Below are 26,167 nucleotides of genomic sequence, written 5' to 3'. Positions count from 1 at the left end.
GAATGAGAGAGGCTCGAGAAATGAAGGGTTGGAGCTCCTGTAAGATCTTTGCCGATGGAATGATGATCCTGGCGTTGCTGGGCGGCGTACAGTGCTGAGGTCAGCTGTCGTGACGGGAGGGCGTCACGAGGAGCCCCAGGATGCTCGAGAGCTGGAGATCTGGTGCAGTGCAGGAGAGCTCCAGGGTTTGAGATGCAGCAAGGACCAAGTGCTTGCCCTTTATACATTTGGCCTTTCCTTCTCCGTGCAGCTGTTGATCAGGAAATCACTCTCGAAAAATCAATCTGACTTTCTTTTTGTAGTGGAGTTTCCTGCTTATCAGAAAACTTGTGAGTTCTCACGTTTTATTTTATCTCTTCCCACCCTATTTTCTAAGCATTTTCTTACTCTTGCAAAATCTGGAAGTTGTTTTTTTTTCCAACTAGCAGTTAGTTCAGAGTTTACAAGGAGGCTGTGAAGTGATTTTGGTTGTTTCATCCCAGGTGCAAACAACTCTCTGAGTCTGCCGAGCGGGACGCCACGGGTTCTGACCAGGAGATGGCACCGGGATGGCAAGAGGAAACCTGTGTTACACTGGCATGGCAGGAAATGGGAGATTTCTCCTTTCAGGCTGCTCTCTCTAGTAGTTTCATGATGAAGTTGGAGGGAGAGTGTAAAGTGAGAGGAGGAGCAAAGGAAGCATGTTGCTGTTTGTCTCGTACCTTTGGAGTGCGTTACAGCTCCAGTTCAACAATATTGAATCAGCCTATTGACTTCACCAGGCTTTAGACTGCAGTCTCCAAAGTTTTGGAAAGCACAGCTCAAATTATCACATTGGAGCTGGCAGGAGTGTGCAGTAGCAACAGCAGCAACATGCAACATAGCAGCTTCCCCAAATTTCTTTTCCTTTTCCCCACATACTGCGAAAAGCACAGAAGACAGAAGGAAGGCAGACCTTTGGGGAACGCTCACTGCACTGAGTCTTGGGAGATGTGAATTCAGCTTCTCTTCTATCCCACCAGCGTGGTGCAAGACCTGGGATAAGCAGCTGATTTTTTTTTTCTCCTTTGTTTTGCACATCATTTCGAGATTTATTTTTTTTTTCTCTTGTCTGTTTTGACTATCAGTTCTTAAAGGCTGGCATGATTTCTTATTCTGTTCCTTTTACAGAGGACCTTTCTTCCAGCAAGAGCCTGTCCTGAAGTACAGAAGAATAACACTGAATATTTGTTAATGCCGACAAGTGGAATTACTTAAATCTTCCTGCTCCTTTAACCAGTGCTGCAGTCTGCTGGATGCCTGAGATGTGAGGTAGTTGGCAACATTTTTCTAAGACAAGCGCTCTCTCCTCATCAAGCTCCTGTCTCAGAGATTCGTGTGAAGCATTTCAGTTTATTCAGCCTTTAATCAGATGCCTGACCTATTCTGAACAGTGCTCAGCTTATGACCTCTTCCCGATAAACAAGTTTTAAACAAGGTGCCACATCAGATTTTTTGCAGAAAACGGATGCGAGACAGCAAAGGGAGCTAATCGTGCCAAATATCGCTCGTTTTGCCAGGCCACTCTCTTTTCTTCCCTGCAAGAATTAATTTACATTTTGGAAAAGCAAGACGGTCTCACTGAAAAGAAGTGATACAATTTCTCTAGTTTTGGGAAATCTGCTGTTTTGTGGGGAATGAAGTGTATTTAATTAGGCAAAATGTTCTTGGTGAGTTGTCCTGACATGAACACCGCCCACGGTACTTTCTTCTGCTAGAGTCAGATGTGATTTAAAAGGTGAAGGCAAACACCATAGTCATCGGGACCACTGGCCCTGTGGGCATGGAGTGCTGAAGCACTCACCAGTTACTGTGAGAGGCAGAGAGGGTGTTGAGGGAACTCCCTGACACACTGCTAGGACTGCAGGCCCCAATTCTCAAAATCATGTGGTGTGAAAGTCATGTTGGGGATCTCAGTAGCTTAGAGCTGGGTCTCGATGCTGGAATTATTTTGGTTTGGGGTTTTTTTAACTCTTTCTTTCTTCGATCTTCATAGGCAGTGGAACGGGAAAGGAAAGTGAAGAAAATGGTGTTTTCTCAGTGTCTACAGTCATCTTGAGCAGAACTACAACCGTCTTTGGTACACTTACTGGCAGCTTCAACAACAGCTGATGAAGCTCAGATGGGTAAGTGACTGGATTCCACTCGCCGTGAGGGTGATGGCTGCAACGGCAGGTAGTGCAGCCAGGTTGATGGTTGATGTGCCTACCGTTCCCTTCTCAGGCTCCGGTCTCCATTTCTGACTAACAACAACTTTTCCTGCTGGGAAATGCGTGTTGCCTCGTTTTCCCTGTCGAACAAGGCGGAAAGCATCGAGAGGGTTTGCAGTGCCCTTCTCTGCAGAATGGTGCACCTGCGTGCCAGCTTGGGGCAAAGTGCTACGGATATTGGTGATTAGGACACCAGTTCACAGGTGTTTGAACAGGCCCTTCCCTGGAATATTCTCTACTCCTTAAGTTGGCCACCTACTTAGTGCCCGCGTCACCTCGGCCCGTGAGAGCGGAGACACTGGAAGGGAGCGGAGGTAAATATCACAAATGGTGTAGCAGCTGGTTGTTGGCATCACTGTGCAGTGGAGCACTGCAGTTACTGCAGGGGAGACAGAACAAACACTGACAAGACTTGGTCTCTGTAACAATCTCCAGGATACCATTGTTTGCTGATAATTTTGATTTTTCAAAGGTTTCTTTGAAACCTTTCTTTCATAAGAGTTTCTTATGGCTCTGTTCCCCAAGGTTTCTGTGAGAGGTGTTTAAATTAGCTTAGAGCAGAGGTGCCATCACAAATGTTGTCAGCAAGTAATGTAATTTTTCTCGTGTCGACCTGGCCTTGATGACACATGGACCTTGTCCATCGGTGAGGCTCAGCGCCAGTATACGTGACTGGCAATAACAGTGCCCGCTTGCTTTCCTTTCTAGTCCCTCTGGATTGCAAAATGTTCCGAGATGATTTGCTAACAGCTGAACTCGGCCCTTTCCTCTGGCTCCTTCTGTGGTGTTGAAGAAGTCACAGCAGTGGAAAATTGATTTTCGGTTAGTACATTTGGTCCTGTTTTGTAACATTTCGAGGAGGTTATTGAAGTTGGAGTAAGTCCTTTAGTTTCAGGTCAACATCTTGTAGAACAGGCTGAAAACCTGCAAAGGGAAGGTAGGAGCTGTGTTATTTTCCTCTTGGAAAAGGCAGTTTGTGAGGAGATCTTGGGCAAAGTAGCCCTGCTCCAGCATCACTTGCCTTCTCTGTTTTGGCAGTTTTCTGTGGAAGAAGGAGTCTACAGTGTTCCTGTAGTGCTTGGCACCCTCGAGCCTCTCCAGACACTCCAGATTCACATTAAAATTTTAAGCACAACTTCATATTTCTAAAAAAAACCAATCATGATTGCTGTGTAGTTGTTGGTGTATCTTGAACGTCTTAGCCTGTGTTTGGCTGTTGGTCAGATTAGAAAAGGATAAAACAATTTTTTTCACACTTCTTAGGGTTTAAGAAAAGTTTGTCTGTGGTTTCCCTTAACTGGACTTAGGTTGAAAGTTTAAAAAGGGGAAAATGCCTCAAGCCATCGAGCAGTTTTCCCTCCTTCCCACTAGATGGCCAGTGGTGTTAAGTCCAAGAACCATTTTCTGTTTTGACACCTGGGAGGCCCTTGGTGAGAAGCACACGTCTCTCTCTGCCGAAGCCCCGACGCAGAAGCGAGGCACAAAACGTGCCGTTCAGGCAGGTAGCTTTCAGGCAATACCCTGCTGGGTCATAAATAATGTTTTCCATCACTTGAGTTTCATAATCTCTCATTCCCAATAGAATCATAGAATGGTTTGGGTTGGAAGGGACCTTAAAGATCATCCAGTTCCAACCCCCCTGCCATGGGCAGGGACACCCTCCACTACACCAGGTACTCCACAATAAAAGCAAGGGACAACACATCTGTTCAGAGGTCAAGAACTATAATGAGCAGCATCCCTTGAAACTGCAGTTGAGAGCGGAGAGCACTATGTAGCGATGTTTGCTTGTTTGCTCAGTTTCCATACTAGCCCCCCCCCCCCCGCCCCAAAATGGCTTGGCACCAGTTTTGCTTCATATGAAATATTTATTATTGTCTTATTTACATTAATTTTGAATGCTCTATGAGAAATCTGATCTCTCTCTGGTTTATATGCTCACGTCGCAATAAACCAATTAAAACCCAGCTGCTATGCAGGAGAGAGTGAGTGTGAGTCAAATTCTCTTTCCAAGGATTGTTCTTTTATGGATTGCTCTTGTGTCCAATTTGCCTGGCAAGAATTTAATTACACTGAAGAAAAAGACAAACATCTGATACTTCAGTTGGGGTTGGAAAAACCTAGGAGTCCTTAGGGTTTCCCCTAAGGAAACATTTTCAGGGAAAGCAATGGCTGTGCTTGTTATCCACCTGCAATTCTTAGTCTGTACAGAACCAGATATTTGATCATTGGTATTATCCGATCCCTCTCACGGATCTGACTTCCCAACAGGTGCTGTTTGTGTTTTTGCAGAGGTTCACTCAAGCTGTCTGTCCAAGTTCATGCTGGAGGCCTGTGTCTGTGCAGAGAGATGAGCTTTGAGCTGAGGAGTCCCTTTCTGCTTGCGGCCAGATGTTACCGAATTTCAGCGCTTCAGGATGCTTCTCGGACACTCGTGGGATTGCCGGAAGAGAGGAGGCTGCTAATTCTCACCACTCAGGCTTTTTGCTCTAGAAGTGCCTTTTTGCAGTCGCTAGTCTAGGAAGATGGCAGTTTAGACAAAAGTAACGATTTCTGTCATCCTTCTCTGCAGCATTGCAGTCTTTTGTACCCCCTAGCGATCACGTCGCCGGCCTTTCGGTGGGCTGTCTTCTCCCCAAACTCCAGCCAGCTTTGCTTGTCTCAGGGGACATATTTTGTCTGTGTTGGCTCTTACTTGCCCTTACCGTTGGCAGCAAAGCCCAAGCACGGTCTCCGTGGGAGATGTGCTTAAATGAGAGTTCCCTGTGCGGCGCAGGTGGAAGAGAAAAAGGGCTCAGAGCTGGGAACAGTCCCTGAGAGCCGGCCTCGCGCTCCGAGAAACGCTGGGCTTTTCCGACGGGGCCCGAGCCGAGCGGGCAAGCAAGGGGCTGGTGCTGCCGAGCGGTGTGCTCATGGCAAAGTGGTGCCAAGGAGCCAGCGTGCTGCTGCTTACTGGCTGCGGCAGAACCTAGTCTGGTCTTTGTAATCGGGCAGAGAACGGGACCGGGGCTGTGGGTGAATGCCATTTGTAAATAAATAAGGAAATTGGGTCCGAACAGAAGGAAAAAGCTGTGATTTTCCATGGTAGAAGACCCTCACAAAGTCAATCCTTAATCGTTACTTTTTTCCCAGGCTGTCCTCCTCCTGCCCCACTGGCCACTTAGGAAGTGCTGCTTCCCAGTCTCGATCATCGCTGTGTGGCTGGCTGCCAACCGCGAGGACTCGGGGATCCAGGCATCCCGTGAGGCTGGTGTAAGAACTCGGAGCTGAACGTTGCTCTGCTGATTCAGGCTTTCTCCAGTGTCGTCCCAGCCGTCGTACTGATGACAAAGAGCAGTCTCTCTTCTAGCAGAGGTAACTGGAAACACCACCGGGAAAACAGGCTCCTGAGCATGGCGGCGTTTTTTGCGGAATAACGCACGCCGAGGGCGGGTGCCTTGGTAACAGCCTCATGTTTCTGTTTCAGGCTCTGTTCGTGGAAGAGATAAATCTGTGGAAAATCCCGTGGGGTGAACCTGTTTGGTCCCGTCCTGATGGCATCCTCCTTGTTCAGTTTTTTGTCTTCCGAGGAAACATGCTGCCAGAGAAGCCTTAAAGCAACCATGTGAGTTCAGCGTGGAGAATGTCCCTTGTTCCAGCTGTGTGTCAACATGCAAGTTGCAAATTATGCCTCCATGCCAGGTCTCTGCTGACCACGGGGGAGGAGGTGCTGAGCTCAGCTAAGAATCCTCTCAAGTCGGGGCAGATCTAATGAGCATCATGCCAACAAAAAGACATTTTGTGTATGTTTAGGACCAAATATTGGTCTCAGCTGAGGCAAGAGCTGTTTTGCTGTTTAGTTCGGTGGGTCTCCAGGCTTTATCCATCTCACTGCCCTTCACTTCATTAAAAATCAGTGTCTAGCTGTAAGCCTTACTATCAAGTAGCAAAAAGAAAGTTTACTGCTCTTCTTCATGCCTTTTTATGTTAATACAATTGTATGTCTTGTAATTTAGTATTTAAACATAGCTCTGCGTTGGTGTAGGGCTGAGTCAGAAGCTCCCAGGTGGTGGTTTTCAAACTGGGATCTGCTGTCTTGTCTGTACACCTCAGTCCGTGGGGTGTGTGTAAGGTATTGAAAAAAAATAAGGTCACTCCTGTGAAAAGCTGAGGGGTCTGCAAAAAGGCAGAGGCTTTTATAGAGCAGATCTCCCTGATTTTCATGGGGGTTACAGTAACAAACGTCGTGGGTGCTTTTGAAAATGCTCCTGTAAAGAATCTCTTGTCTAATTATGTAAAGCAAGTGCCTGGCTCAACAAAGGCGTGCTCCTGTGAGCAGTCTCTTGACACCATTAATTGCAAGTCAAGAGAATCACAGGACTTGAAGGTTTTAATGATTTTACAAAAACTACTTGAACTATCTATTTATTTATACTGTTAAAGAACAAAATTGTTGATCGAGTGAAATATTAATTTGTGTACAATTGACATCTTGATTATGTTTTCTGATATTTGGGAAGGATTAGGCAGTGGGCATTGGAACGTCTTCACTGCACGGGTGAAACTACCTGCTATGGTTTTAGTGCTCAAGTCTCGATCCTAATTCTACTAATCTTAATGAATGGAATTCATGATCTCGCTCTGTCCTGTCAGGAAAACCCTGCATAATTTGCAAGGTGAAAAGCCCCCAACAATACCCTACTGAATCTTAACTTTCCCCCAAACTTCTTCCTTTACAAAATACTACAAAGAATGAAGGACATAGAGGAATTAAACAACAAAATACCAAATCCAAAACCCAACCACAGTAGTTTAGAGTAAAAATGTTCTTTTTCTGTTTAAAGGGTACTGTTAAGTTTTGAATTACAATGCTTATAATATGTTAAATTTTGAGCGGTATTTCCACACGTTATTTTTTCACTGGAGTTATTACCATGTGCTTGAACAGGCCAGAGTATTTTGGTTCAGATACAAAGGGTGTGTTCCCATAGCTGGTGTACCAGTGCGTGTGCAGCAGTGTTACAGCTGTGGGAGCGTTCCGCGGTCATGCCTACAAGCAGTTGAAAGGACTCACACACAGGAGAAAAAAAAAAAAATCATGTATTTGAACATCTTTTTATTTTAGGTTCCTGCACTGCGTTTCGCACCGGACCCGAAGGAAAGTTAATCTGAGTAATCTGTAATTCAGATCCGGTGCAAGCTATGGAATTTCCAGCTTTCTCGTCAGCCTGCAAGACAGGGGTGAGGGTAAGGAAAACTGCCGTGACCGTGGTTGTTGCCGTGCTTTTATACTTCACGTTTCTTGTTTCAAAGGAAAGAGAAAGATCTTTTCCCAGCACTTTTCATCATCAAAGGCCACTTTCATTAAGGTCTGGTCTCTGCTTAGTGTCCTGGATGGGAAGAGCGTGTCCTGCTCGAGCAGATGTCAGGAATGTGCTGGGTGCTCAGACTGGCTCCTGCGTGGGGCTGGCACTCACTGTGCTGCCGTTTCCCCCCGACAGCCCACGGTAAGTCAGCTCAGCTTTTAGCAGTGGAAAGCACCGGAAAGCTACGAGGCTGAGACAGAAACAGTGAACTGGAGGGAACTGGCCCTAAATTAGAAAGCTGGAAGCAGAACTCCCTATTCGCATTCCAGAATAGGGAGACAGAGTGGGAGATAACTGATGGAGCGGATAACATTCCTCAAAAAACTTCGTGCGCAACACCCGGTGTTCCCTTATCCCTCCCTTCCCCTTGATTGTCCCCCTCAGTCCTCCGCCACCCCCTTCCTCCGCACGCACACTCCTGTCTCTGTTTTCCATCAGACGTGGCACTGCCTCCTGCCTGCCAGAGAGACAAGATGGCTCGGTCGCCCTGCAGTCAATCGGACAGCTTGGCGTGCGCCGCAGAGCCCGGCCAGCCCCCTCGCATTTTGACCTCCTTCATCTGCTCCTCGGAAACGTTTTGGATCCGCACAGACCCCTGATAGCATTCTGCTCCTGATAGCATTCTGCTCCAGAGCTCCCACGCAGCTCCAGGAGCTCCGGGCAGGGAAGCGGTGCCGTGGTGGCATCTTAACCCCCCGGACACCCGGTGCAGCTGGTCGAAGGGCCCGCAAGCCCCCTGGCTGCTCTGGAAAACATCTTTCTGTGCTGAAACGGCTCGCTGCTGTATCTTTGCAAGCCTTTTTGAAGCCACCTTTCTTTTCATGGATTCGTAGATTTCTAGGTTGGAAAAGACCTTAGAGATCATCCAGTCCAACCGTCCCTAATCCCCATTAAACCGTATCCCTAAGTAGATCATCGACCCTTTTCTTAAAGGGTTGATGAACTACTTGGGGATATGGTTTTGGAAGCCCATGGCACCTTTCTCCCTCTCTCATTCAATCCTTTTCCTCCAGCCTGACCCCTTTCTGGCTGGAGCTCCTGGCTCGGATCCGTGCGAACCTGGGCACGGCTTCCGGGGGGGGGGACAGGGAAACGCGGGCACCGTGCTGCGCTGGCACCGGAGTGCGCTCAGCAGCGCTTGTTCTCAGGGCACGAGCCAAACGTGCTGTGCCGCCGCGGCCGCAGCTCCGGGCAGCCCTTCCCGCAGCCCGCGCCGCCTCGGGGCCCGCCGGACCGTGCCAGGGGCGCGCGCCTGGCACGGGCCGGGGGCGCGCGGCGCGGCGCTCGCGCCTGGCGCCGGCAGGGGGCGCCGCGCCGCCCTCGCGACAGCACGTGGGACGGGACGCGGCGCGCGGGGCAGGCGGAGTGTTCCCCTGCGCGGCGCCCAGAATGTTCTGGGAGCGCCCAGGAGCGCCGGCGGACCCCCCGGTAAGGAAGCGGCAGGTGCCTGGGGAGTGGGTGCTGGAGGGGGGGCGCCTCAGCGGGCAGCGCTGGGCACCCGGGAACGTTAATTCCTGCTTTTCGCTTGTTATTCCCACCTGGGCCTGCGTCCCGCTCGCTGCGGCTGGGACCGGAGGCTTCCGAGGGGCGTGTGGGGAGAAGCGGGGTGTCGGGTTGGCTGGGAGGCTCTGCCGGACCAGCTTCGGAAACGGGGCGCTGAGGGGAGCGGGCAGTGCCCGCTGGGAAGGGGCTGGAAGGGTTTCAGCGCCGTGCGGCCCGGCTGGCGCAGGGATTGGCCTCACGGCTCGTGCTTTTGCAGCGCGCATGGGCGCTGCCCGGTGCGTGCCGCGTCTCTGCCGGGACTAACGGGCCTGAAGTTGCTTTTTTGTCCTTGTTTGCTGCGCTTTTCCATAAGGAAGGAAGATTTGTGCTAAGGAATTACTCTGTAAACCTGCTTTTGAGATATTTCTTCTTAATAACTGGCTTTTTCTCTCATTGTTTTCCAACTTATAATAAGTATTATCTGTGTGAGAGCACCAGGGAAGGGTTTTTAGCACTGCCTTATGTTCTGTTCCAGTGTCACTTGTCCGCTACAACTGGCTTGCAGCATGTGGCAATTCATAAATCCCATATTAACTCCACCATATGTGTAAATCTCTATGTAAAACCTGTGTATGAAACCTGTTCTGCAGTGGTTCCTGAAAAAAAAAGCATTATCATTTGTTTATCAGTTTTTATATTGGGGGATATAAAAATTGTCGAGGCTCTTGCTGTTTTTCTGCTGTGCCCGTATGCTTTTAGTCTGGTTGCTCAACTGGCAGTTTGATTAACGAGTTAAATAGAGGTTGGGTAGCGGTGCACGTGCGTGCAGCGGCCGGTTGTTGCTTCTTTTCGAAGCGGCATTTTGTTTTCGGTGTTACCCACTGCTGTGCTGCAGTCACAGATCTCGCTCTTGGCTCCAGAAGATTCCAGTCCTGCTCTGGTAGTTCAGGAGAGCTCAGCCAGGTGAAATCATTTCAGGTAATAGTTAATTAGGTGAGGTTCATTAGGCTGCTGTGAGAGCAAGCCGTCCCAGGTCAATTAGCAATGTCCAGGTGCAGTTAGGGTTTGTGTAGTGTGATTTGATGTTTGTTACTGCAGATGCAAGGGTTAAAAGTAAACTCTTAATTGATAATGAAGGCTCTCTTGTCTGTGCCACAGTTTGATTTCCAGGAGGTAGAATGGCTTTAAAAATGTGTTTATGGTGTTTTTTTTTAAAAAAAAAAAACACAACAACAACAAAAAAAACAAACTGAAAAAAAAGAAACGTCCCCCCAAAAAACGATCATACTCCAAAACTTTCCAGTGGAAGTAGCTCAGCACTGTTTCAAGATGTTTATTTCCTCCTGGAATGTTTTTTTCCGAGAGAGTAAGCCTGGCATGCTTTCGGATGTTTGGGAAGTGTTGCTTTCTGGCTGACACTGAAATAAGCAAATGTTGATGTTTTTTAGCCTTGGTGTTTTTGTTTCGTTTCCTCTTTCCGTGGTGTAGTGCAACAGAACAAAGCACCTAAAGCACTGCAGGTTGGGGTGTTGCTGGAGTATCTGCTGCCCTGAGCTGGTGGAACAGCTGCACATGGTAACCAGTATGACCAGCTCTTGAGTGAAGGATGGGAGACAGATGTGTGTGCTCATCAGAGAGTGGGCCCTCAGGAATGTTTCTGCAGGTTTCTTAGGGTTTCCAAGTGAGAAATGTTCAGGATTAGGTGCGGGTCACATTTTGGGAGTATTGATTCTGTACTGCCAGGGAAGCGGAGTGATGGCGAAGAGGCGGCAGCACGTTTTGTACCGATTTGAATAAAGGAAGCAATTATGATTTGACCAGTTAAGTGTCAGTCACTCTGTCTCTGTCTGTTTGCCACATTCAATTCTAGCGACTGGTGGTGAAGAGGATGAGAACGTTAGGGAGGTTTGAAGGAAAGATTTTAACAGGGAAGCAAGGGGAGGAAAAAAAACCTGTCCAAGACAATTTCTGGCAGGCAGTTGGGTTCCTGGTGCAGACAGATTGGCTGATGTTGATTGTTGACAGCTTCTGCAGCTTGCTAATTACAACTGTAAAAAAGTCAGGTGAATGACAGTAACTTGAAATGTTAATTCTGCTTTTTTTGATTTTGCAGCTGCAACTGTTAGTTGGCTATCGCTGTAATGATGGACAATGCCAGTTGCTTAGCCAGATGGGAATTAATACTTGTGTTACCGTTAGAACTCACTCTCACAGTCACGTTTTCATTAGTCTCCTGCACTGAATTAATGTGTGCAGGATAGTGTGCACAGAAGGAGCAAACACCGCTTCTGGCTCCAGACCAGCCAGTGCCACTGTGCTGCTTGTGGGTCCATGAAGGGCCGGGGTAAAAGATGGTGGAACTGAGTTCAGAAGGGGTCGGTAGTGCTGTGTTCCCGTGGGCGCAGCGGCGTGAGCCCCCCAGAGCTGGGCAAGGGCTTTTTAAGGTTTGTGATTTACTCCAGTCGCTAGGCTGGCTTGGGGAGGTGCAATATGGATGTGTGGAGGACATACCTGTGCTTGATGGTGACCCCCACGAACTGGGTTCAGACTGGAGTAGCTTCCTGGTAGTGTTGCCTTAAATCGGATGGGTGTGGGAAGTCCCAAGATGTGTCTCAGTAGTGGGTTTTCCCACTGCCTGCGCTTCACTTTCCCTCCCATGAAAGGGGAAGGGCTGGAACAAGACGGAATCGTTGTGCCTGTTTGCGTTAAAGGCACGTGTACTGGGGAAAAAAAACCATATGTGCTTTGGGACCAGTAAAGGCAGTATGGTCCTGTGTGCCATGGAGCTGGGAGGTGTGAACTCGGAATACAGGCGGCTTCCTTGCCACGGCAGGGCTGGAGGGGGCTGTGTCTGCCCAGCACTCTTCAGTGAGGGTGGGGGCTTCTCTCTTTCACCTGGCCTGCTGTTTGCACAAAAGTGACAGTTTATACACTATTTTCATCTTGTAAGCAGAGATCCCCTGGAGTCCTAAAGCCTGTGGCAGGAAGCCGCAATGGAGTTTATGGAGGTGTGGGGGTTTTTTTATGGGTTTGGTTTTTTTTTTCCATATCCACTAAATATTTGACATGAGTAAGTATTTTTTTTTATTTGCTTAAATGAATTGAGACTAGACCTGTCAGTTTTTGCCCAGGTTATATGCAAGTAAGAAAAAAGTTCTTGGGCTTGTGAATTGTTTCAGTGATGCCACTCAGACGACTGGAGGTATGCCATGCTCTTGGAGCTGGGATTGTGGCCTTCGCACGGTTTTTTGTTGTTGATTTCTTTTTTTAATGGTTGTTTTGAGGATGATAGCTGTTGTAATACAGCTGCTGTGTTAGATCTGTGCACCCCTCGAGTTCCGTGACAGTTTATGCAGGAGCCTGTCCGATTTGACTTTCTGCTTTCGTGTCATGACTTAGTGATGTCCCTGCTGAGTTATTTGAAGAAGCTATTTCACTTCTTTCAACCCATGCAACCTCACTGTTGCCAATGTTCCGTTTTTCTTATTCCAGTTAAGGTGCATTAGTGACTGTAAGACCTCGAAACATGTTATCTGGAGGCGAGTGTGCTGCTGCAGATGTTACCAGAGGTGAGAAGAGAGAAGTCCTTGCGTTTCAAGATATTGGAGGCATCCGTGCAATAACACAAGGCCCTCTGGTTTTGCTGAGCTTCTGGAAAAGGTTAGAATTTTTTAACCATTACCTTAAAAGATTCCCACATTATTAAGACTTGTGTCAGAGTTGATGGAAATTTACGACTTGACTTTTTCATTATCAGAAATGCTGCAGCTATGATGTTAGCTGGAGTCCCTGAGTTGTAGTTACCTGTGCATGATGTGAGTTGGAAACTGTAATGCTCGTTGAAAGAAAAGTGCCCAGAGGCAGGGTAAGTAAGAGCAATTAATCATGTCAAGTCGTACACCGAGGAAAGGAGCAGTGAGATGAGTTTCTCCAAAGTAGAAGTGTGATGTTACAGGTGGAAGAAAAGGTTTTAGAGATGTATTTGATTTACTTCAGGTGGGCCTGCTTTCTCTGTATGGTTGTGGTATGGGGGCAGCTGGTTCAGGTAGAATCCTGGTCTCTGAATACGGACTTGCTTCAGCCTCACAGGGCTTGGTTGCTGAGGAAGGAGATGGTGGCTCAATTTGCTGCTTTAAGGCCTTCCTCCTTTGTGGAGTTTCAGTCTCGTGGGGGTCAAGCAAGTCAGTGCCGTGGTAAGAGCCCCTCACATGCAGTGAGGAAGCACCGCAGCAGTGTTAGTTGAAGAATCTGCTGAAACATTGGCTACTTTTAGGCTAAGAAAGTACGTTCATAAATTCTGAGCCCTCTGAAGCTTCCATTTTTTAACATTTGCAGAAAAGTTTTCTTCAAGCTGGTGAAGAAAATGGTGTTCAGAGACGGCGGCCAAGTGGGACACTCTTCCCTGGAGGCGTTCTTGAGCTGCATTCAGAGGAAGGCTGACAGAACGAATAGCAGCTCAGCTCGAGGTACGAATTATCTACTTGTTGTTTTCCTTCTGTGCAGGGGAGGTCAAGCACACCTGTCCTCTCTCCTTCTCCTAAGCCTCCTGTGACCCAAGTGGTGCCTCGTCTTAATACCCACCAGCTCAGACTGGCATTGTGACCTCAGAGCTCCAGTGTGAGCGACTGCTCTGGTCAGCAGAGCCTGGGGCAAGTGTGGTCGTGCACTTGCATGCAGCACAGGAGATGGTCGTACGCCGAAGGTAGGATTGCGTTGCTCACTGCTCTGCCAATTACTGGATATTAATGGCAGGATAGCATGCATATGCCTAAACTGGGAAGCAGAAGGTTAATAGACGAACAGCACCAGAAGATCCCATTTATCAGTTTCTATTTATCTCTCCTTGGGAGGTGGCAGGTTTACAGTAAATACCTTCTGTCCTCCTAATTTCCTAATGATGGGGATAATGATGGAGAATGGTGAAGTCATTAACTGGGACAGCCTCTGTGCATCACTCTGTCAACCACATCTCTCCAAGACCTGCAATGAAAAGTGATGGGCCCCAGCTGTTCACCAGATTCTCTTCCCTTCCCCCCTCCCCAGTCTCAACCCCAGTTGCAGGCTTAGCATTTAAAAAGAGGGGAAACCAGACAACCCCAAAACCGAAAGACAATCCCTTCTTCCACTGCAGTGGTGTTCTGACCTTCGCTTTGCATGTCGGACAGCCATGTACTGGTGTGATCACATTTCAGTTCTCTTGTTTAAGTGCACTGGTGTCCCTGGGCCTACTGGTGTCGTTGGGACAAGGTGGGCAGCACTGCAGGGGGGAACGGTTAACTGAAGTGAGCAGAAGGGAAAGAAGGTCGTGCTTCTGGGATGGAGACGTCGTGCTTCCTTTGTGCTGTCTTCTGTTCTTGCCTCGTGCTGAGGAAGCTCTTAAATGTCTGTAAAAATGTCTAGTGGTTCTCTGTATCTGAAACCCTGTGCTGGAGTGCTGCTATCTTTGGGCAGTTAGAAATGGGTGGGCAAACAGCTGTCAGTCCAGTGGTGCCTCGGGGTGGAACTGTGGAGAGTGCAGTAGCCAGGCTCTATTTCTGGATGCCACTACTTGAAGATTCCAATTCCGCAACGCAGAAAGATGCCCCTGAAACATGAGCCTGAGTTCATGTCAAAATTTGTCTAAGTAAATCGTTCCTTGGAAAATATTGGTGATTTTTTCCCCTATGACGTTTCTTTGTAGCTGACTCCGGAGTTGGGTTTTTTGTTTGTTATCTGTGTTTTGCATTTGGACAGTGGCTCTGAATCGATGACTGTTTGCAGAGAGTGAAGAGTGGTTTTCCATTCGTGACAGCCCTGTATTCACCCCGTGAGTGCCTGGGATACCTTGCCAGCCCTATTGAAAATGTTGCTTTTCTCTCCATGAGAGGTGGAAAAAACCCCACCATGCCACAGGGGCAACTGGAGGTTTTCCTTGCAACGAAAGGGAAAAATCTTTCGTGTGCTCTCTCTCATGTTTACAGTTTTCTGTAAATCTGTGCCTGTGTACAAGTGCCTTCAGAGCTGGTGCGCTTGACCTGTTTGTAGTAATGTCGTAGTTGCTCAGTGAGGTGTGGTGGGTTTTTTTCTGATGTCTGTAAATAATGAGTTAAAGCCATGGCCTTACATCTAGCAAAGCCACAGGCACTTGCTGAGCCCCTGAGCGTAGTGTAACATGGTGGAGCCATCCAAATCTTGTGCAGGTGATGCCTTTTGCTCTTGACTGTCAGGCATTTGTGGTGCCTTCTGCCTTGACCTGTTTTGAAGAGAGGCCTGCCTGAAGTGAGGTTTTCCTATGCATCCACCGTGTGTGCCGGGCTCATAAAGGAGCTCTTGAGCTGTGGGAGCTTTGCATTAGAAAGGTTCATTAACTTCCAAATGTTTCAATTGAGAAATTTGAGAGCTCTCAGCAGTAGACCGAGGTGGCCAGCTCAGCCAAGAGTGTCCCCTGACGGTCAGGTACAGATGTGATTGCTCGTCAGAGCCCCGTAAGAAACCTAATGCTGTCACAGAAAGTGTCATACTTGAGCTGGAGGGGCTTAGACCGGGTTGCCCAGAGGGACGGTAAATAATTTTTGTTAGGCTTTGAGAGGCAGGAAGATAGAGAAGCCTTTAACTTGTAGCTTGCCAGGAATTGCATTTGCGAGGTTGTAGTGTGTGTGAGTCCCATCTTTGTGATTCATGGTGTTCGTTTAGCTGTCCTGGAGAATGTGACAGGAGGAAGGAAAACATAGTTGTGGTGAGAGACAGGACTCTGGTACCGGCCTAATCCTGAAATTCTGAGCGGGTGATTAACGTCTTCTCACGTGCTCCAGGTCAGGGTAGATCATGACGGTACAAAGGGCCTTTTTTCTGACTATTGTCTCTGTGGATGTAGTGTCTAGATGAAAAATGGAAGGCAATGGAACAGCTCTTGTTTGGGAGATGTGGTGTTAGACAGCTGCTGCGTTAGACACGGCAGAGAGTAAATGTTCCCTATACATCTCCTTTCTTTTCACAGCCTAGATGCTGATCTTGGCCACATGGACTCACAAAGATTTTTATCTTGCTCCAAACTGGTCTGGTAGCTGCATGCCAAGGAACCTTCTCCCAGGGGCTTTGACTGGGGCTAACCTCCTCTGGTATCTATTGGCTAGTACCTTTATTTTGTGTCTTCGCTCAAAAGTGTTTAGGCTGGACAAGGTGGGGTTTGATTTCACGTGTAATAACGAAGGTCACTCAGCTTAATTCATTAGCCTTGCCCTGGACTGAAGGATTGATGTTTGACTGGCGTTCCAGCCATCCCTGGAACCAACTGTGAGGGCTCCGTGATGCTTTTGCAACGTTCTTCCTCTGGGTGGGTTGCTTTCCCGTGAGCTGGCCTTGCCTATCTAGTGCTTAGAAGTGAAGCAAAGCTTTGAATTTCAGCCCTCCTGTCTTGCCGTAGTTCCCACAAGAGTTCCTAGCTGAAAATTAGAATATACCTCGTTGTTCATGTGCCAGCTTCCTTTGGCCAGGCTCTTCGGTGTCCTGTGGCACAGACAGAGCAGTCCTGGGCCCGGCTCGGCAGCATCAGCTGTCTGTGGCTGGCCTCTCAGCTTTGACACCTCAGGCATGACACAAATCAGGCTGAACAGAACATGCAATATTAAACATCTGTTGACTCCTAAATAAGGAACGTCATATTAGTCACTCTGTAAGCAATCTGTATGATAATTTCAGGAAAACACGAGGTGGCTTTTCTCAGTGGAAGAAATAGCTGAAGTATCTTTTAACGTACATAAACTAACCGTAGGCAAGACTTAAGAGCCTACCATGAAGGGAGGTTTTCCTTCCCTGAGGTTTGTTTGACGGATAAAGTCAAGGCAAGACAGATTGTCTACCACTGTGGAAATTTGTTTGGGGAGGACAATATGTACAGCACCAAATCTTGACGAAGAGGGATGCTGTTACAGATAATGCTGGTGGAGGGAAAGCAATGTCACTGGAGCATTGTAATATCTATCCAAAATCATTTTTTCAATTATGCCTAACACGCAGCAGTGGATGACTTAAAAAATTATCCTGGCTGACAGCACAAAGGCAGCAAAACCTTTATCCAAGTCCATTTTCAAAGATGTAGAGTGTCCACGCTCACCCTCTGACTGTGGCTGGTTTTAAGAGAAGTGCCTGTTCCCAGTGAGCGTTCAGCTGACGTTCTTCTGACTCCTTCTGTTCCAGAACTGGCTGTTACACACGGTCTCAGCTCCCAAAGCCAGGTGTAGCGGAGCATATCTGCAGAACATTGCAGATTCGTGCTTTACATGGATTTCAGTGGCCTCTGGCTTCCAGAAGCTTGATCAAAAAGGAAGCTATTAAGTGTATTTTCCTTGAGTAAATAGATTTTTAGTGTCTCTGCTGGATGAGGTGTTCAAGTTTGATTTCACTAGGATGTATGTCCTGTAAGTGGTAAGGCTGGTTGAATCTGCTCTGCTCAAGTGTGGCAGAATTCATTGACGGCTGTGGAGAAATGGGAATTAAAGGTAGAGAGCTTTTTACTGCCCTGACTCTGGCCCCAAAATGCAGGAGCACTGCACCTCTTGGAGATCCCAGCGCTTCCAATTGCGGGAGCAGTCAAAGCGTGGAAATAAAGCAGCATGTAAGCTCAGCATGGGAAAAGTGAAGGCATGGACCAAGTTGATAGAGAGAGAAATATTCCAAATCCGAGAAGCGTATTCAGGTTTAGGGTTTTTTAACAGTTTTTTTTCCCCCTTCCAGGAACTGGAAGGTAATGTGCTCCCTTAATGCTTCTGAAAGCCAATCTCCATCCCAAGTGAAGTGTAAGAAGGAAGGCTTCAAGCCGTGTAGTTGCCTCCTGTAGCTTGTCAGTAATTGTGGTGTAAAGGGTTCAGCTGAGCTGAAGGGGAACTGCAGTTAACAGCTGCTGGTAGTTGAACTGTGTGGATCCTGGTGCCCCGGCCTCTTGCTGCAAGCCAAGTGGTCTCTGCAGCTGGAAGGGGTGTCTTTGTGGTGGTGTGGCAGAGTCCTTTTTTTTCTGTGGAAAAGGACATGAACCAGCTACAAAATGCCTGGAATTATTTAAGAAGCTGCCCAGAATTCAATGAACACAGGTCGCTTATTGAGTAAGTAAAGATGGAATCCAAATCCAAACAGATGGAGTGATGGAGAAAGGGGGAGGGTGAGTGGACTGTTGTGCAGATGTTTGCTGCATTCCGGTATAGTGTTCCTAGTTGGGCAGGATTTGTCAGACCTGTCTCAGTACGTCTGTCCTGTCAGGAGCCAGTGCAGAGAGGAGGGGACAGATGGGGAAAGGAGACAGAGAATACACCGGAATGTACATGATCTCACCCAAGGGACATGTTAAATTTTAGTTTCTTGGTTAACAGTTTCACAAGGTATTAGTGACTGACCTTGCAGCGAGGCTTTGTAAGTACCTTCCCACTCTCATTTTTCTTTGCTTTTGGCTTTTTATTTTCTTGTGGAGCAATAAAGACACTTGACTCCAGAGAGCTCCTATGGGAATTGACTTCTTAAGACACAGCACGGCCCTGTGGGGAGACATGAAGTTAAGAGGATAAGAATGAGGTTTGTCAGGAATAGTTGTTGAAATCTTCCTGTGCTGTGGTGGGTTCGAAGAGTATGGCAGAACTGTGCCTCAGAATGAGGGTTTCTCTGTCGTGTGTCTGCTGTCTGTCTCCTCTGCACTGGGGGGCCAGGGACCTTTGTTTGGATGGCAGAGGGTCCCTAGACAAGCTGTCTGCATTGATATATCCAGGTGACTTTATGTGCCGGAGATGGAAGGTGTGGCTGAGCAGCGAGAGGCAGCCGTGGAGGTCTCTGGGGAGCGAAGCGCAGGTTGGCAGATGGGTTTGACCTAGTGAGTGATGGCTTGTCAGACACGCGGGGAATCCGGACAAGGGCCTGGAACATAAACCCTCTGGGAGTTGTTAAACACAGAAAAGCCATCCTGAGCTCAAGGAGTCCCAGAGCTGCAAGTTGTTAGGGACCGGGAGTGTGTTCTGAGTGAGTGTCCCCGTGTGCCTGCTTTATTCTTGTACCTTTTGCAAGGTGTCTGCTTGTGGCCTGTGTCATGGCGTGCTGGTGTAGGTGGTTCTTAGATGTGAGCCGCAGCAGACGTTCTTCTGAGAAAAAACCTACTGCAGGAATGATGTAAGACCAAGAGAGCTCTGAACGCTTACAAAATTCATCCGTGGCTTCTTCCTGACTTAGATATCTAAGTTTTAGTGACTTGATGGTTGTCAAAAGAAAGCAGACAAAATATGGTGTGTGGAGGTTGCGGAGAAGGAGGGCAGATGTGTTAACCCTGACCCTTGAAGATCCTGGGCCACTGGCAGTGGGAAATCGGGGTAGCCTCTGCAAGACAGGGATTTTTGAGTTAGTGGATGACACCTTGAGCATGCAAAAGTTCATCAAGATGTCGGAGCTAATGATGAATGAAATGTGTCATGTTCCAATTACCTAAATGAATATGGCAGGCTTGATTCAAGACGTTGTTCTTATGTTCTGGTTATGGCTTTGTCCTCAGCTTTGCAGCAGTCTGGCAGTGCTTATCTTGCTGTTGGAAGAGTTACGTAACCGGTACTGTGGCTTGTTGCCCGAGGTGTTTCACTGTTGCTTCTCAATAGCTGTGCTATGACTCTCGCGCTGGTCTGCCAAGCCTTTCTGACGTGGGCTCTAGCCTTGCTGAAGGTTGAGTCCTGCTCTACTTGACGGTGGTGTGTTTTGGCAAAAGAGGCGAAGGTGTGGGTAACCTTGATGTCAGTAGAGCGCTGCTGTTGCTCAGGGTCTGGCACTTGCTGAAGCAACACTTGTGGTGGTGTTATGTGGACTGTCACATCAATGTTCAGCTGAAACAAGCACGAACACACAGCAAGGGCTGTGGGCTCAAAAGCACCGTACAGCACGCTGCAGGGCCTCGTGTGGCAGGGACAAGGGCCGCAGAGGATGGGGTGGTTGTGTAGGGGAGGGAAAAGCAAAGGCTTTCCGTCACGTAATCAGTCTATCATAAGGCTTCTTCCAAAGTGGTGGAATTGAATGCATTGTTTGTGACAACCTGTGGCTTCACAGCTCTGACGGCCACGTGCCGAGATCAGGAACATCGGTGGCCAAATGAGCTCTGTGAGCCGCAGAGCAAGGAGAGTTGACTTGGGTGCACGAGAACAATGTTGCTGGTTTACTGTCAATAGTGATATTTCTTTATTTTTGTGGAAAGGACACAACAAAACTAGAAACCCATATTTGCTCCAGTATGAGCTGCCTTTTTTTTCCCAGAATAGACTTTGTAGCCCCACTAACTACGGAGGAGCAGGTGTGGACAGGTGTGTCTGCAGAGTCCTGTTTGGTAACACGCGGAATAGCGTTCTTGAGTGGATTGTATGGGTATAACGGCTGCAGTTTTGCATTTTCTGTTTTGCCTGGATGCTCCTTTGTACCAGGCTGGCTATGGGAATGTGAAAAAGCGATGGGTAGTCCTGGCTCGATGGAGATAGAGCTGCCATCGTTTGTTTCTGTCGTTTTTCTGATGTCGCTGCGTGACTGGTTCGTACCTACCTGACTTAGGACTTGATCTGTCTTTTGTCTGTGAAACGTTGTGTGCACCCCACCTCCATGGGGCTGTCAAAACAGCACGTGATGGTTTTGTGTCCTGCAGCAGAAAGAAAGGAAAGTATGATCTTAAATGACAGGCATTAAATCCAATAAGGAGGAGACATTCTTCATGGCTGCAGAGTCATATTTTCTGTCATTTGAGCCTGGAAAGATGCTGCTCATGGTAAAGCTTACTTAAAATGTGTTTAGTCTTTAGACAGTTGGGATTGTTTTTCAGCTGAAGATCTCTGGGGTAGAAGGGTATACTGCAGTTTAAGACATTGTTAATAGCAATCAGCTAATGCTGAAACTTACTTTTTGGTATTTGAGTGAGTGTTTGCTTATGTTAATGAATGTATATACTTAAAGGGAGGATGCGCATTAAATTATGGAAAGCTTACAGAGGACACTGACTGAGGTTGTATCGAGGTAACCAAGTGTGGAAAAAACCTAATTAAGTAAAAAAAAAATGGTTTCCTAAATATCATCATGTGTGGTGAGATGTGTTTTCCTTTGGATGTTTTTCAGTTACTGGACTTACTTACAGTTTACTGACTGTGGTAAGTACCGTGCGTGTGGCAGGAGGTGAACTCAGTCCAAGGCAGAAAGACAGTTTTTAGTACAAGGTATTTTCCAATGGGGAACAAAACTTCAGAAGTTCTAGTATTTTCTGGAGGCCTCAGATGTGGGATTCAGGGTAAGAATTATGGTCTTGATCCATGTCAAGATTTGAAGTTCTTTTTCTGTAGGAGAGCATTCAGCCCTTCTGTGTTGGAACGTTACTTAGATTAGGAAGAAAAGGTGAGGGTCAAAACTAGGAGCTGTATCTGAATATGCCCAAGCCTGAGCACGCCTCAGGTGCTGTACATCTCCCGGGGAGGTGAAACTTTGCGTTGGCCTGAAGGTTTTGACCTGGCCCGTGGTTTATCAGTGGATTTTTGGCCAGGGTAAAGCAGCCGGACTGGAGCAGTCTCTGCTGTTCGTAGTGAGTTTCGAACTCGGCGTGTGCGCCTTGATGGCTCCAGCAGCCAAATTTGCCATCGCTCCATTATGCATCATCATCACGTAAACTGCTGCTGAGGTCAAAGGGCAGGAGCTCATGTGTAAATGAACATTCCTCAAACTCTTGTTATGTGTAGGACCTTTGAGATGAGCTCTAACAAGCGTGGTGCAAACAGGGGTTTAGTTTCTTGCATGCCGCTGGGAAATTAAGTGTGTCTTCCAAGTACTTGTCACTTAAAATTTGCAGTGACATTTACTGCGTTTGACAAAATGTAGGAAAACGAGGTTCCAATTAAGCAGAACATCAAACGCTGTAGATGGTGCGGTTTATTTTGGAGGCATGATCTGCAGAAAGGTCAGTCTTTCAGTCAGCTGAGCGCGGCCGTCGGTAGTGCTGGCGGCGGCTAATGAGCACTGCGCCCAGTGGCAGCGTGGGCGCTGGGTGCAGGCAGAGTCCAGATGCGGGGGTGTGGGTGATGTGGGGGTGTGGGTGATGTGCGTGTGTGGAGAAAGCAGCTCGGCCCTGGAGGTGTGCTCTAGGGAAGTGTCCCCTGGAAACTGTGTAACGTGCTGCTCTGCCCTGGGAGCTGAGCAGTCAGGTTTGCTTTTACCAGTGGGGGCAAATAAACTGGAGAAGGGACTGGATCTTTTGAGAGGAGCGGTGATGTTGGCTTTGTCGAGTAGTGATCTGAGGGTGGAGAAATCTCATGTCAGGTAAAATGAGCGTGTTGGGACTTATCCCACAATTTGTGTGCTAACGTATTTTGCAAGGGTTTACTTGTGCTTATCTCCCTCTTCCATGTGGTGGCTCTTACAGAGACTGCAGAGCAGAGGGCTCGGTTTGTTGCTGTGAAAACCCGTGCGAGGTAAACTGGGAATACTGTTTTTTACATCTGAGATGCCAAATGTTATAGAGGCCCTAATAGTCACTGGAACATAAGGGCTTGTCCTCCCCGGTGTAGCAATGTAGGATGTAGTGATGGAAAACAGGGATTCTTTCATTGCGTTAGGAATATGTAGCCAATAGGTGACGCTTAGAATAGCTTTCTGCTTTTCACATATGTTTAAAAAACTAAAAATGAAGTTGTTTGGTTGTTTTCAACTGTAGTGTGGCAGAAAGGCAAGTGGAAATCTGCTGCTGCATCCCACACTGTATGTAGACAAAAGGCTGGAGGGGAGGTGGTGCAGCCTCCTGATAAACTAATGTTCTTCAGTTGCCTTAAACATTGATATTAATGGGTTCCAAGGAACTTATTGCTTCTGCCAGAATTAATTGCACCCTGTAAGAGGGTTTATCTGAGCGTTAGTTCTGGGCTGTAGTAGTTAGTGTGCTGTCTGCAAAGAGATGTTTGGGCAGAGCTTCTGTAAACCATGGTGGATTTACACCAAATTTGCCCTTGGGAAGCTGGTGGTATTCACCTGGCCGATGACTTTGTGTTTCTGCTCAGAGCTTTGAGAGTTTTTTATGCATTCTTTAAAAATATTTCTTTTTCTCTATGTCCCAACAAAAGCGTGGTTTTACCTTGTTCTACAACAGTTTTTAAATACTCTCTACCCCCGTTCTTTTCCTCTAAGTAAAATGTGACAGGGCAGGGATGGTTGGCAAATGACAGCTCTTGGAGCTGTTAACTCCTGATTCCTTCTGGATGTTAGAACCTCTACTTTTACACAAGTCCTTGGGAGTGCTCATTTGGAGGCAAATGAAAAATAATGTTGTATGCTGCTTGGATTTTTTTTTAGTTTTTTTAAGACTTGGAAGGTGAACACGTTCTTTGCTTACTTAATACTGTATTTGTTTTCCTTCTTTGACCTTAGCTCTGTTTCCACAGTTTCAGAGGCTTGTCCAGCACTGGTAAGTCAAGTGCTTGTGATTTACTGTGCTGGAAGCTAGGCATCTTCTGGTCAACAGGATTTTCCCTTGTGCTTTCACTTGGGCTCTGTTTCATTCGATGGAAGGGTGGAAGTGTGGGAGAGGGGAAGGAACAGAGAGGATAAAGGATTGGGAGGGAGCTTGGACTGTTTTAAGTCAGTGGGAATTGGATCTGAGGCCAGAGCAAGACTAAGCTAGCCGCCTTCAGTCTGTGGGAGGAAATAAGAAGAAAATCTTGGAAGAGTGGAGCTTGATATTGTCAGGCTTTTCACTAGTGTCAGTGTGAAAAAAGTAATTTCTTGAATGAAGTAGAGCTCTCTTCATACTGAAATCGTAGCAACAAGATGACCCGACACTGCAATTTTACTTCCCTCCCCTCCTTAATGCCAACCCCCCTTTTGTAGTCGTTGTTTTAATTTACTGCAATATGTTATTCTTGTTGTTTGGAGTCATGGGGAGGAGGGAGAGAGGGGAAACCAACCTGTGTAAGAATTAGCTTTGAGTTATTCCATCTGTGGACTCTTAATTTTGTCATGAAAACAGCGAAGGCTGGCAGGAAGCAAGCTTTTGACTGGCTTCGGGTATCCTCTTGTCTGGAGCCGGTTAAGAAAGCGTGGCATTTAGAATGAAAGCAAGAGCTTCGTTTCTGGAACTCTGAGTGTTTGCCCAATTCTTTGACCATCTGTTTTTGTTGACAGCCACCTCTTTGTGTTGTGCCAAAGTTATTTTGGCTTTTATAATCTGTCTGTGCGTGTGTGTACATGGTGGTGTGGTTGTGTGTGCCTGCATGGAGATCACGAGGGCACTCCTTACTGGGTCAGATTGCGGGAAGTTGAACGCATAAAAGCTTTTATCTTGTGAGGATTGAATTATCAGGACAAACAGGATGATTAATCTTGGCTTCTCTAAGAGACACTCAAGTCCTACCTGTGTTGTCACCCTGTCTAAAAGCTGCCAACTTCTGGTAGGGTTCCTTGAGTGGATCTGTTTGTGTTGCAGCTGTTTGGAGTATGCAAGTACCTGCCTCAAAAATCACTGCTGCAGGTCAGCGTACTGATGGAGAGTCCTGCACCTGACTGAAGGTGAAGAGCAGGTGGTTCTCTGTACTTCTGGGTGCTAGAGCGAGGGCGGTGCTCGGTCACACTAGCCTCTCGTTGGCTTCACTTATCTTCCGTTCTGGGTGTCAGTTAGAGGGTAATTATTTATTCCCTGTACCCTTCATGTGCTAATTATATCCACTGTTGGGATGTGTCAGACATGCACCAGAGCAGGACGTTCAGACCTCCATCATGGAATCGCCGAAGAATTTTGAAATTCAGCTGCAAAATCTAGTGTGAGGTGCTTGAACTTCTTGAACACGTTTATGTGTTTCTAAACCTGCTTTTTCTCTATGTTGTAATAAAATTTCTCTTCTTGTTTACTTCTGAAAGCCATGTTGAGAGACAGAGCATTTCTGTGCTGCTTTCCACACATAGTTTTTCCAGCAGTGACTTCGGAACTCCTGTTGGCATGAGAGGAGGCCAGACTAACAAATATAGCCCGTGACAGCAGCAAAATGAGGCTAACAAATATCCTTCTGAGGATGCAATATGACAGCTTCATCCATCCAGCTGAATTTGCATTGTGAGTATGAAATAGCTGCGTGTCATGGGCCACTGCCGTTGCACACGGTCATTTATTTAATAACTCAGTGCACAGATATAAAAGGGGAGCCATGCAACACATCATTTTGTTGAAGACAAATAAGAAATTAAGAGATGGCAGCGTTTAGAAGAGTCTGGTTTGTACTATTCCATCACCATAACTTTTTAATGTGCAGCTGAGCCGCACCTCAGGTGTAAAATGGATAGAGTTTTTGGGAACAACGGCCAAGGCACAGACTGTGGCGTGTCACAGGCTGCTTCCCGATGCTGTTTCCCTTTATGCTGAGTACGAAGGAGGCCTTTGAAAAAGATCAGCTTATTCCTTACGATGGGAAGCGTTAGAGTTAGTTATGCAACTTGCACTAGGTGTTTCCTGGCATGTGAACCAGGTAGGTTAAACCTGCTTAACATCTTGATGGTTAGTTATTTTTCTGTAGAGCATTGTTAATTCGCACCGAACTCAGTCTCCTTGGTATTTGATAGCCAAGATTTTCCAGAAATGCCGAGAGCTGCGATTCCCTCATAAGGACAACTAATTTCAAGTGCTGTGGAGTGCCTTGAAATCTAGCTTTGTAAATGTTTACCCCGAGAAGAAAACGGAGCAATGGAAGCGCCTGAAATAGGTAGTCAGTCCTGAGAACCTTTTCATAAGCATGGAAGAAAAGGCTTCTGTAATCTTAGACGTGTTGTCAGGAATTGCCTTGGACCTGTGTGTTTCCACGTGCAGATTAGGTATCCAAGGTCGATGAAATGAAGTTGACTTGTACGAATGCCTCTAGTGAGGGCTAGTGCAGTTGCAAATAGAGAGCTCTGCTATGTCAAAACCAAAATCGGAGTTTTTAGAAGGCTAGGGCTGAATTTAGGTGTGGACAGTATGTCTTGCGGAGAAAAGGGAACAGTGGGAGTTCTGCTGATGCATAAACAGTTTTTTGCTGTGGAAAACACAAGATAGGTTTTTAAATAATAGAGTCCAGATGGGAAACTCCTAAACCTTTTGCATGCACTTAAAATAGGAGTTTTTCACTGCAACTGGAA

Source organism: Tauraco erythrolophus, chromosome 5 (assembly GCF_009769465.1).
Source record: "Tauraco erythrolophus isolate bTauEry1 chromosome 5, bTauEry1.pri, whole genome shotgun sequence".
Classification (NCBI taxonomy): domain Eukaryota; kingdom Metazoa; phylum Chordata; class Aves; order Musophagiformes; family Musophagidae; genus Tauraco; species Tauraco erythrolophus.
The sequence above is the reverse complement of the archived record's forward strand: the minus strand, read 5'-3'. Positions refer to the sequence as shown.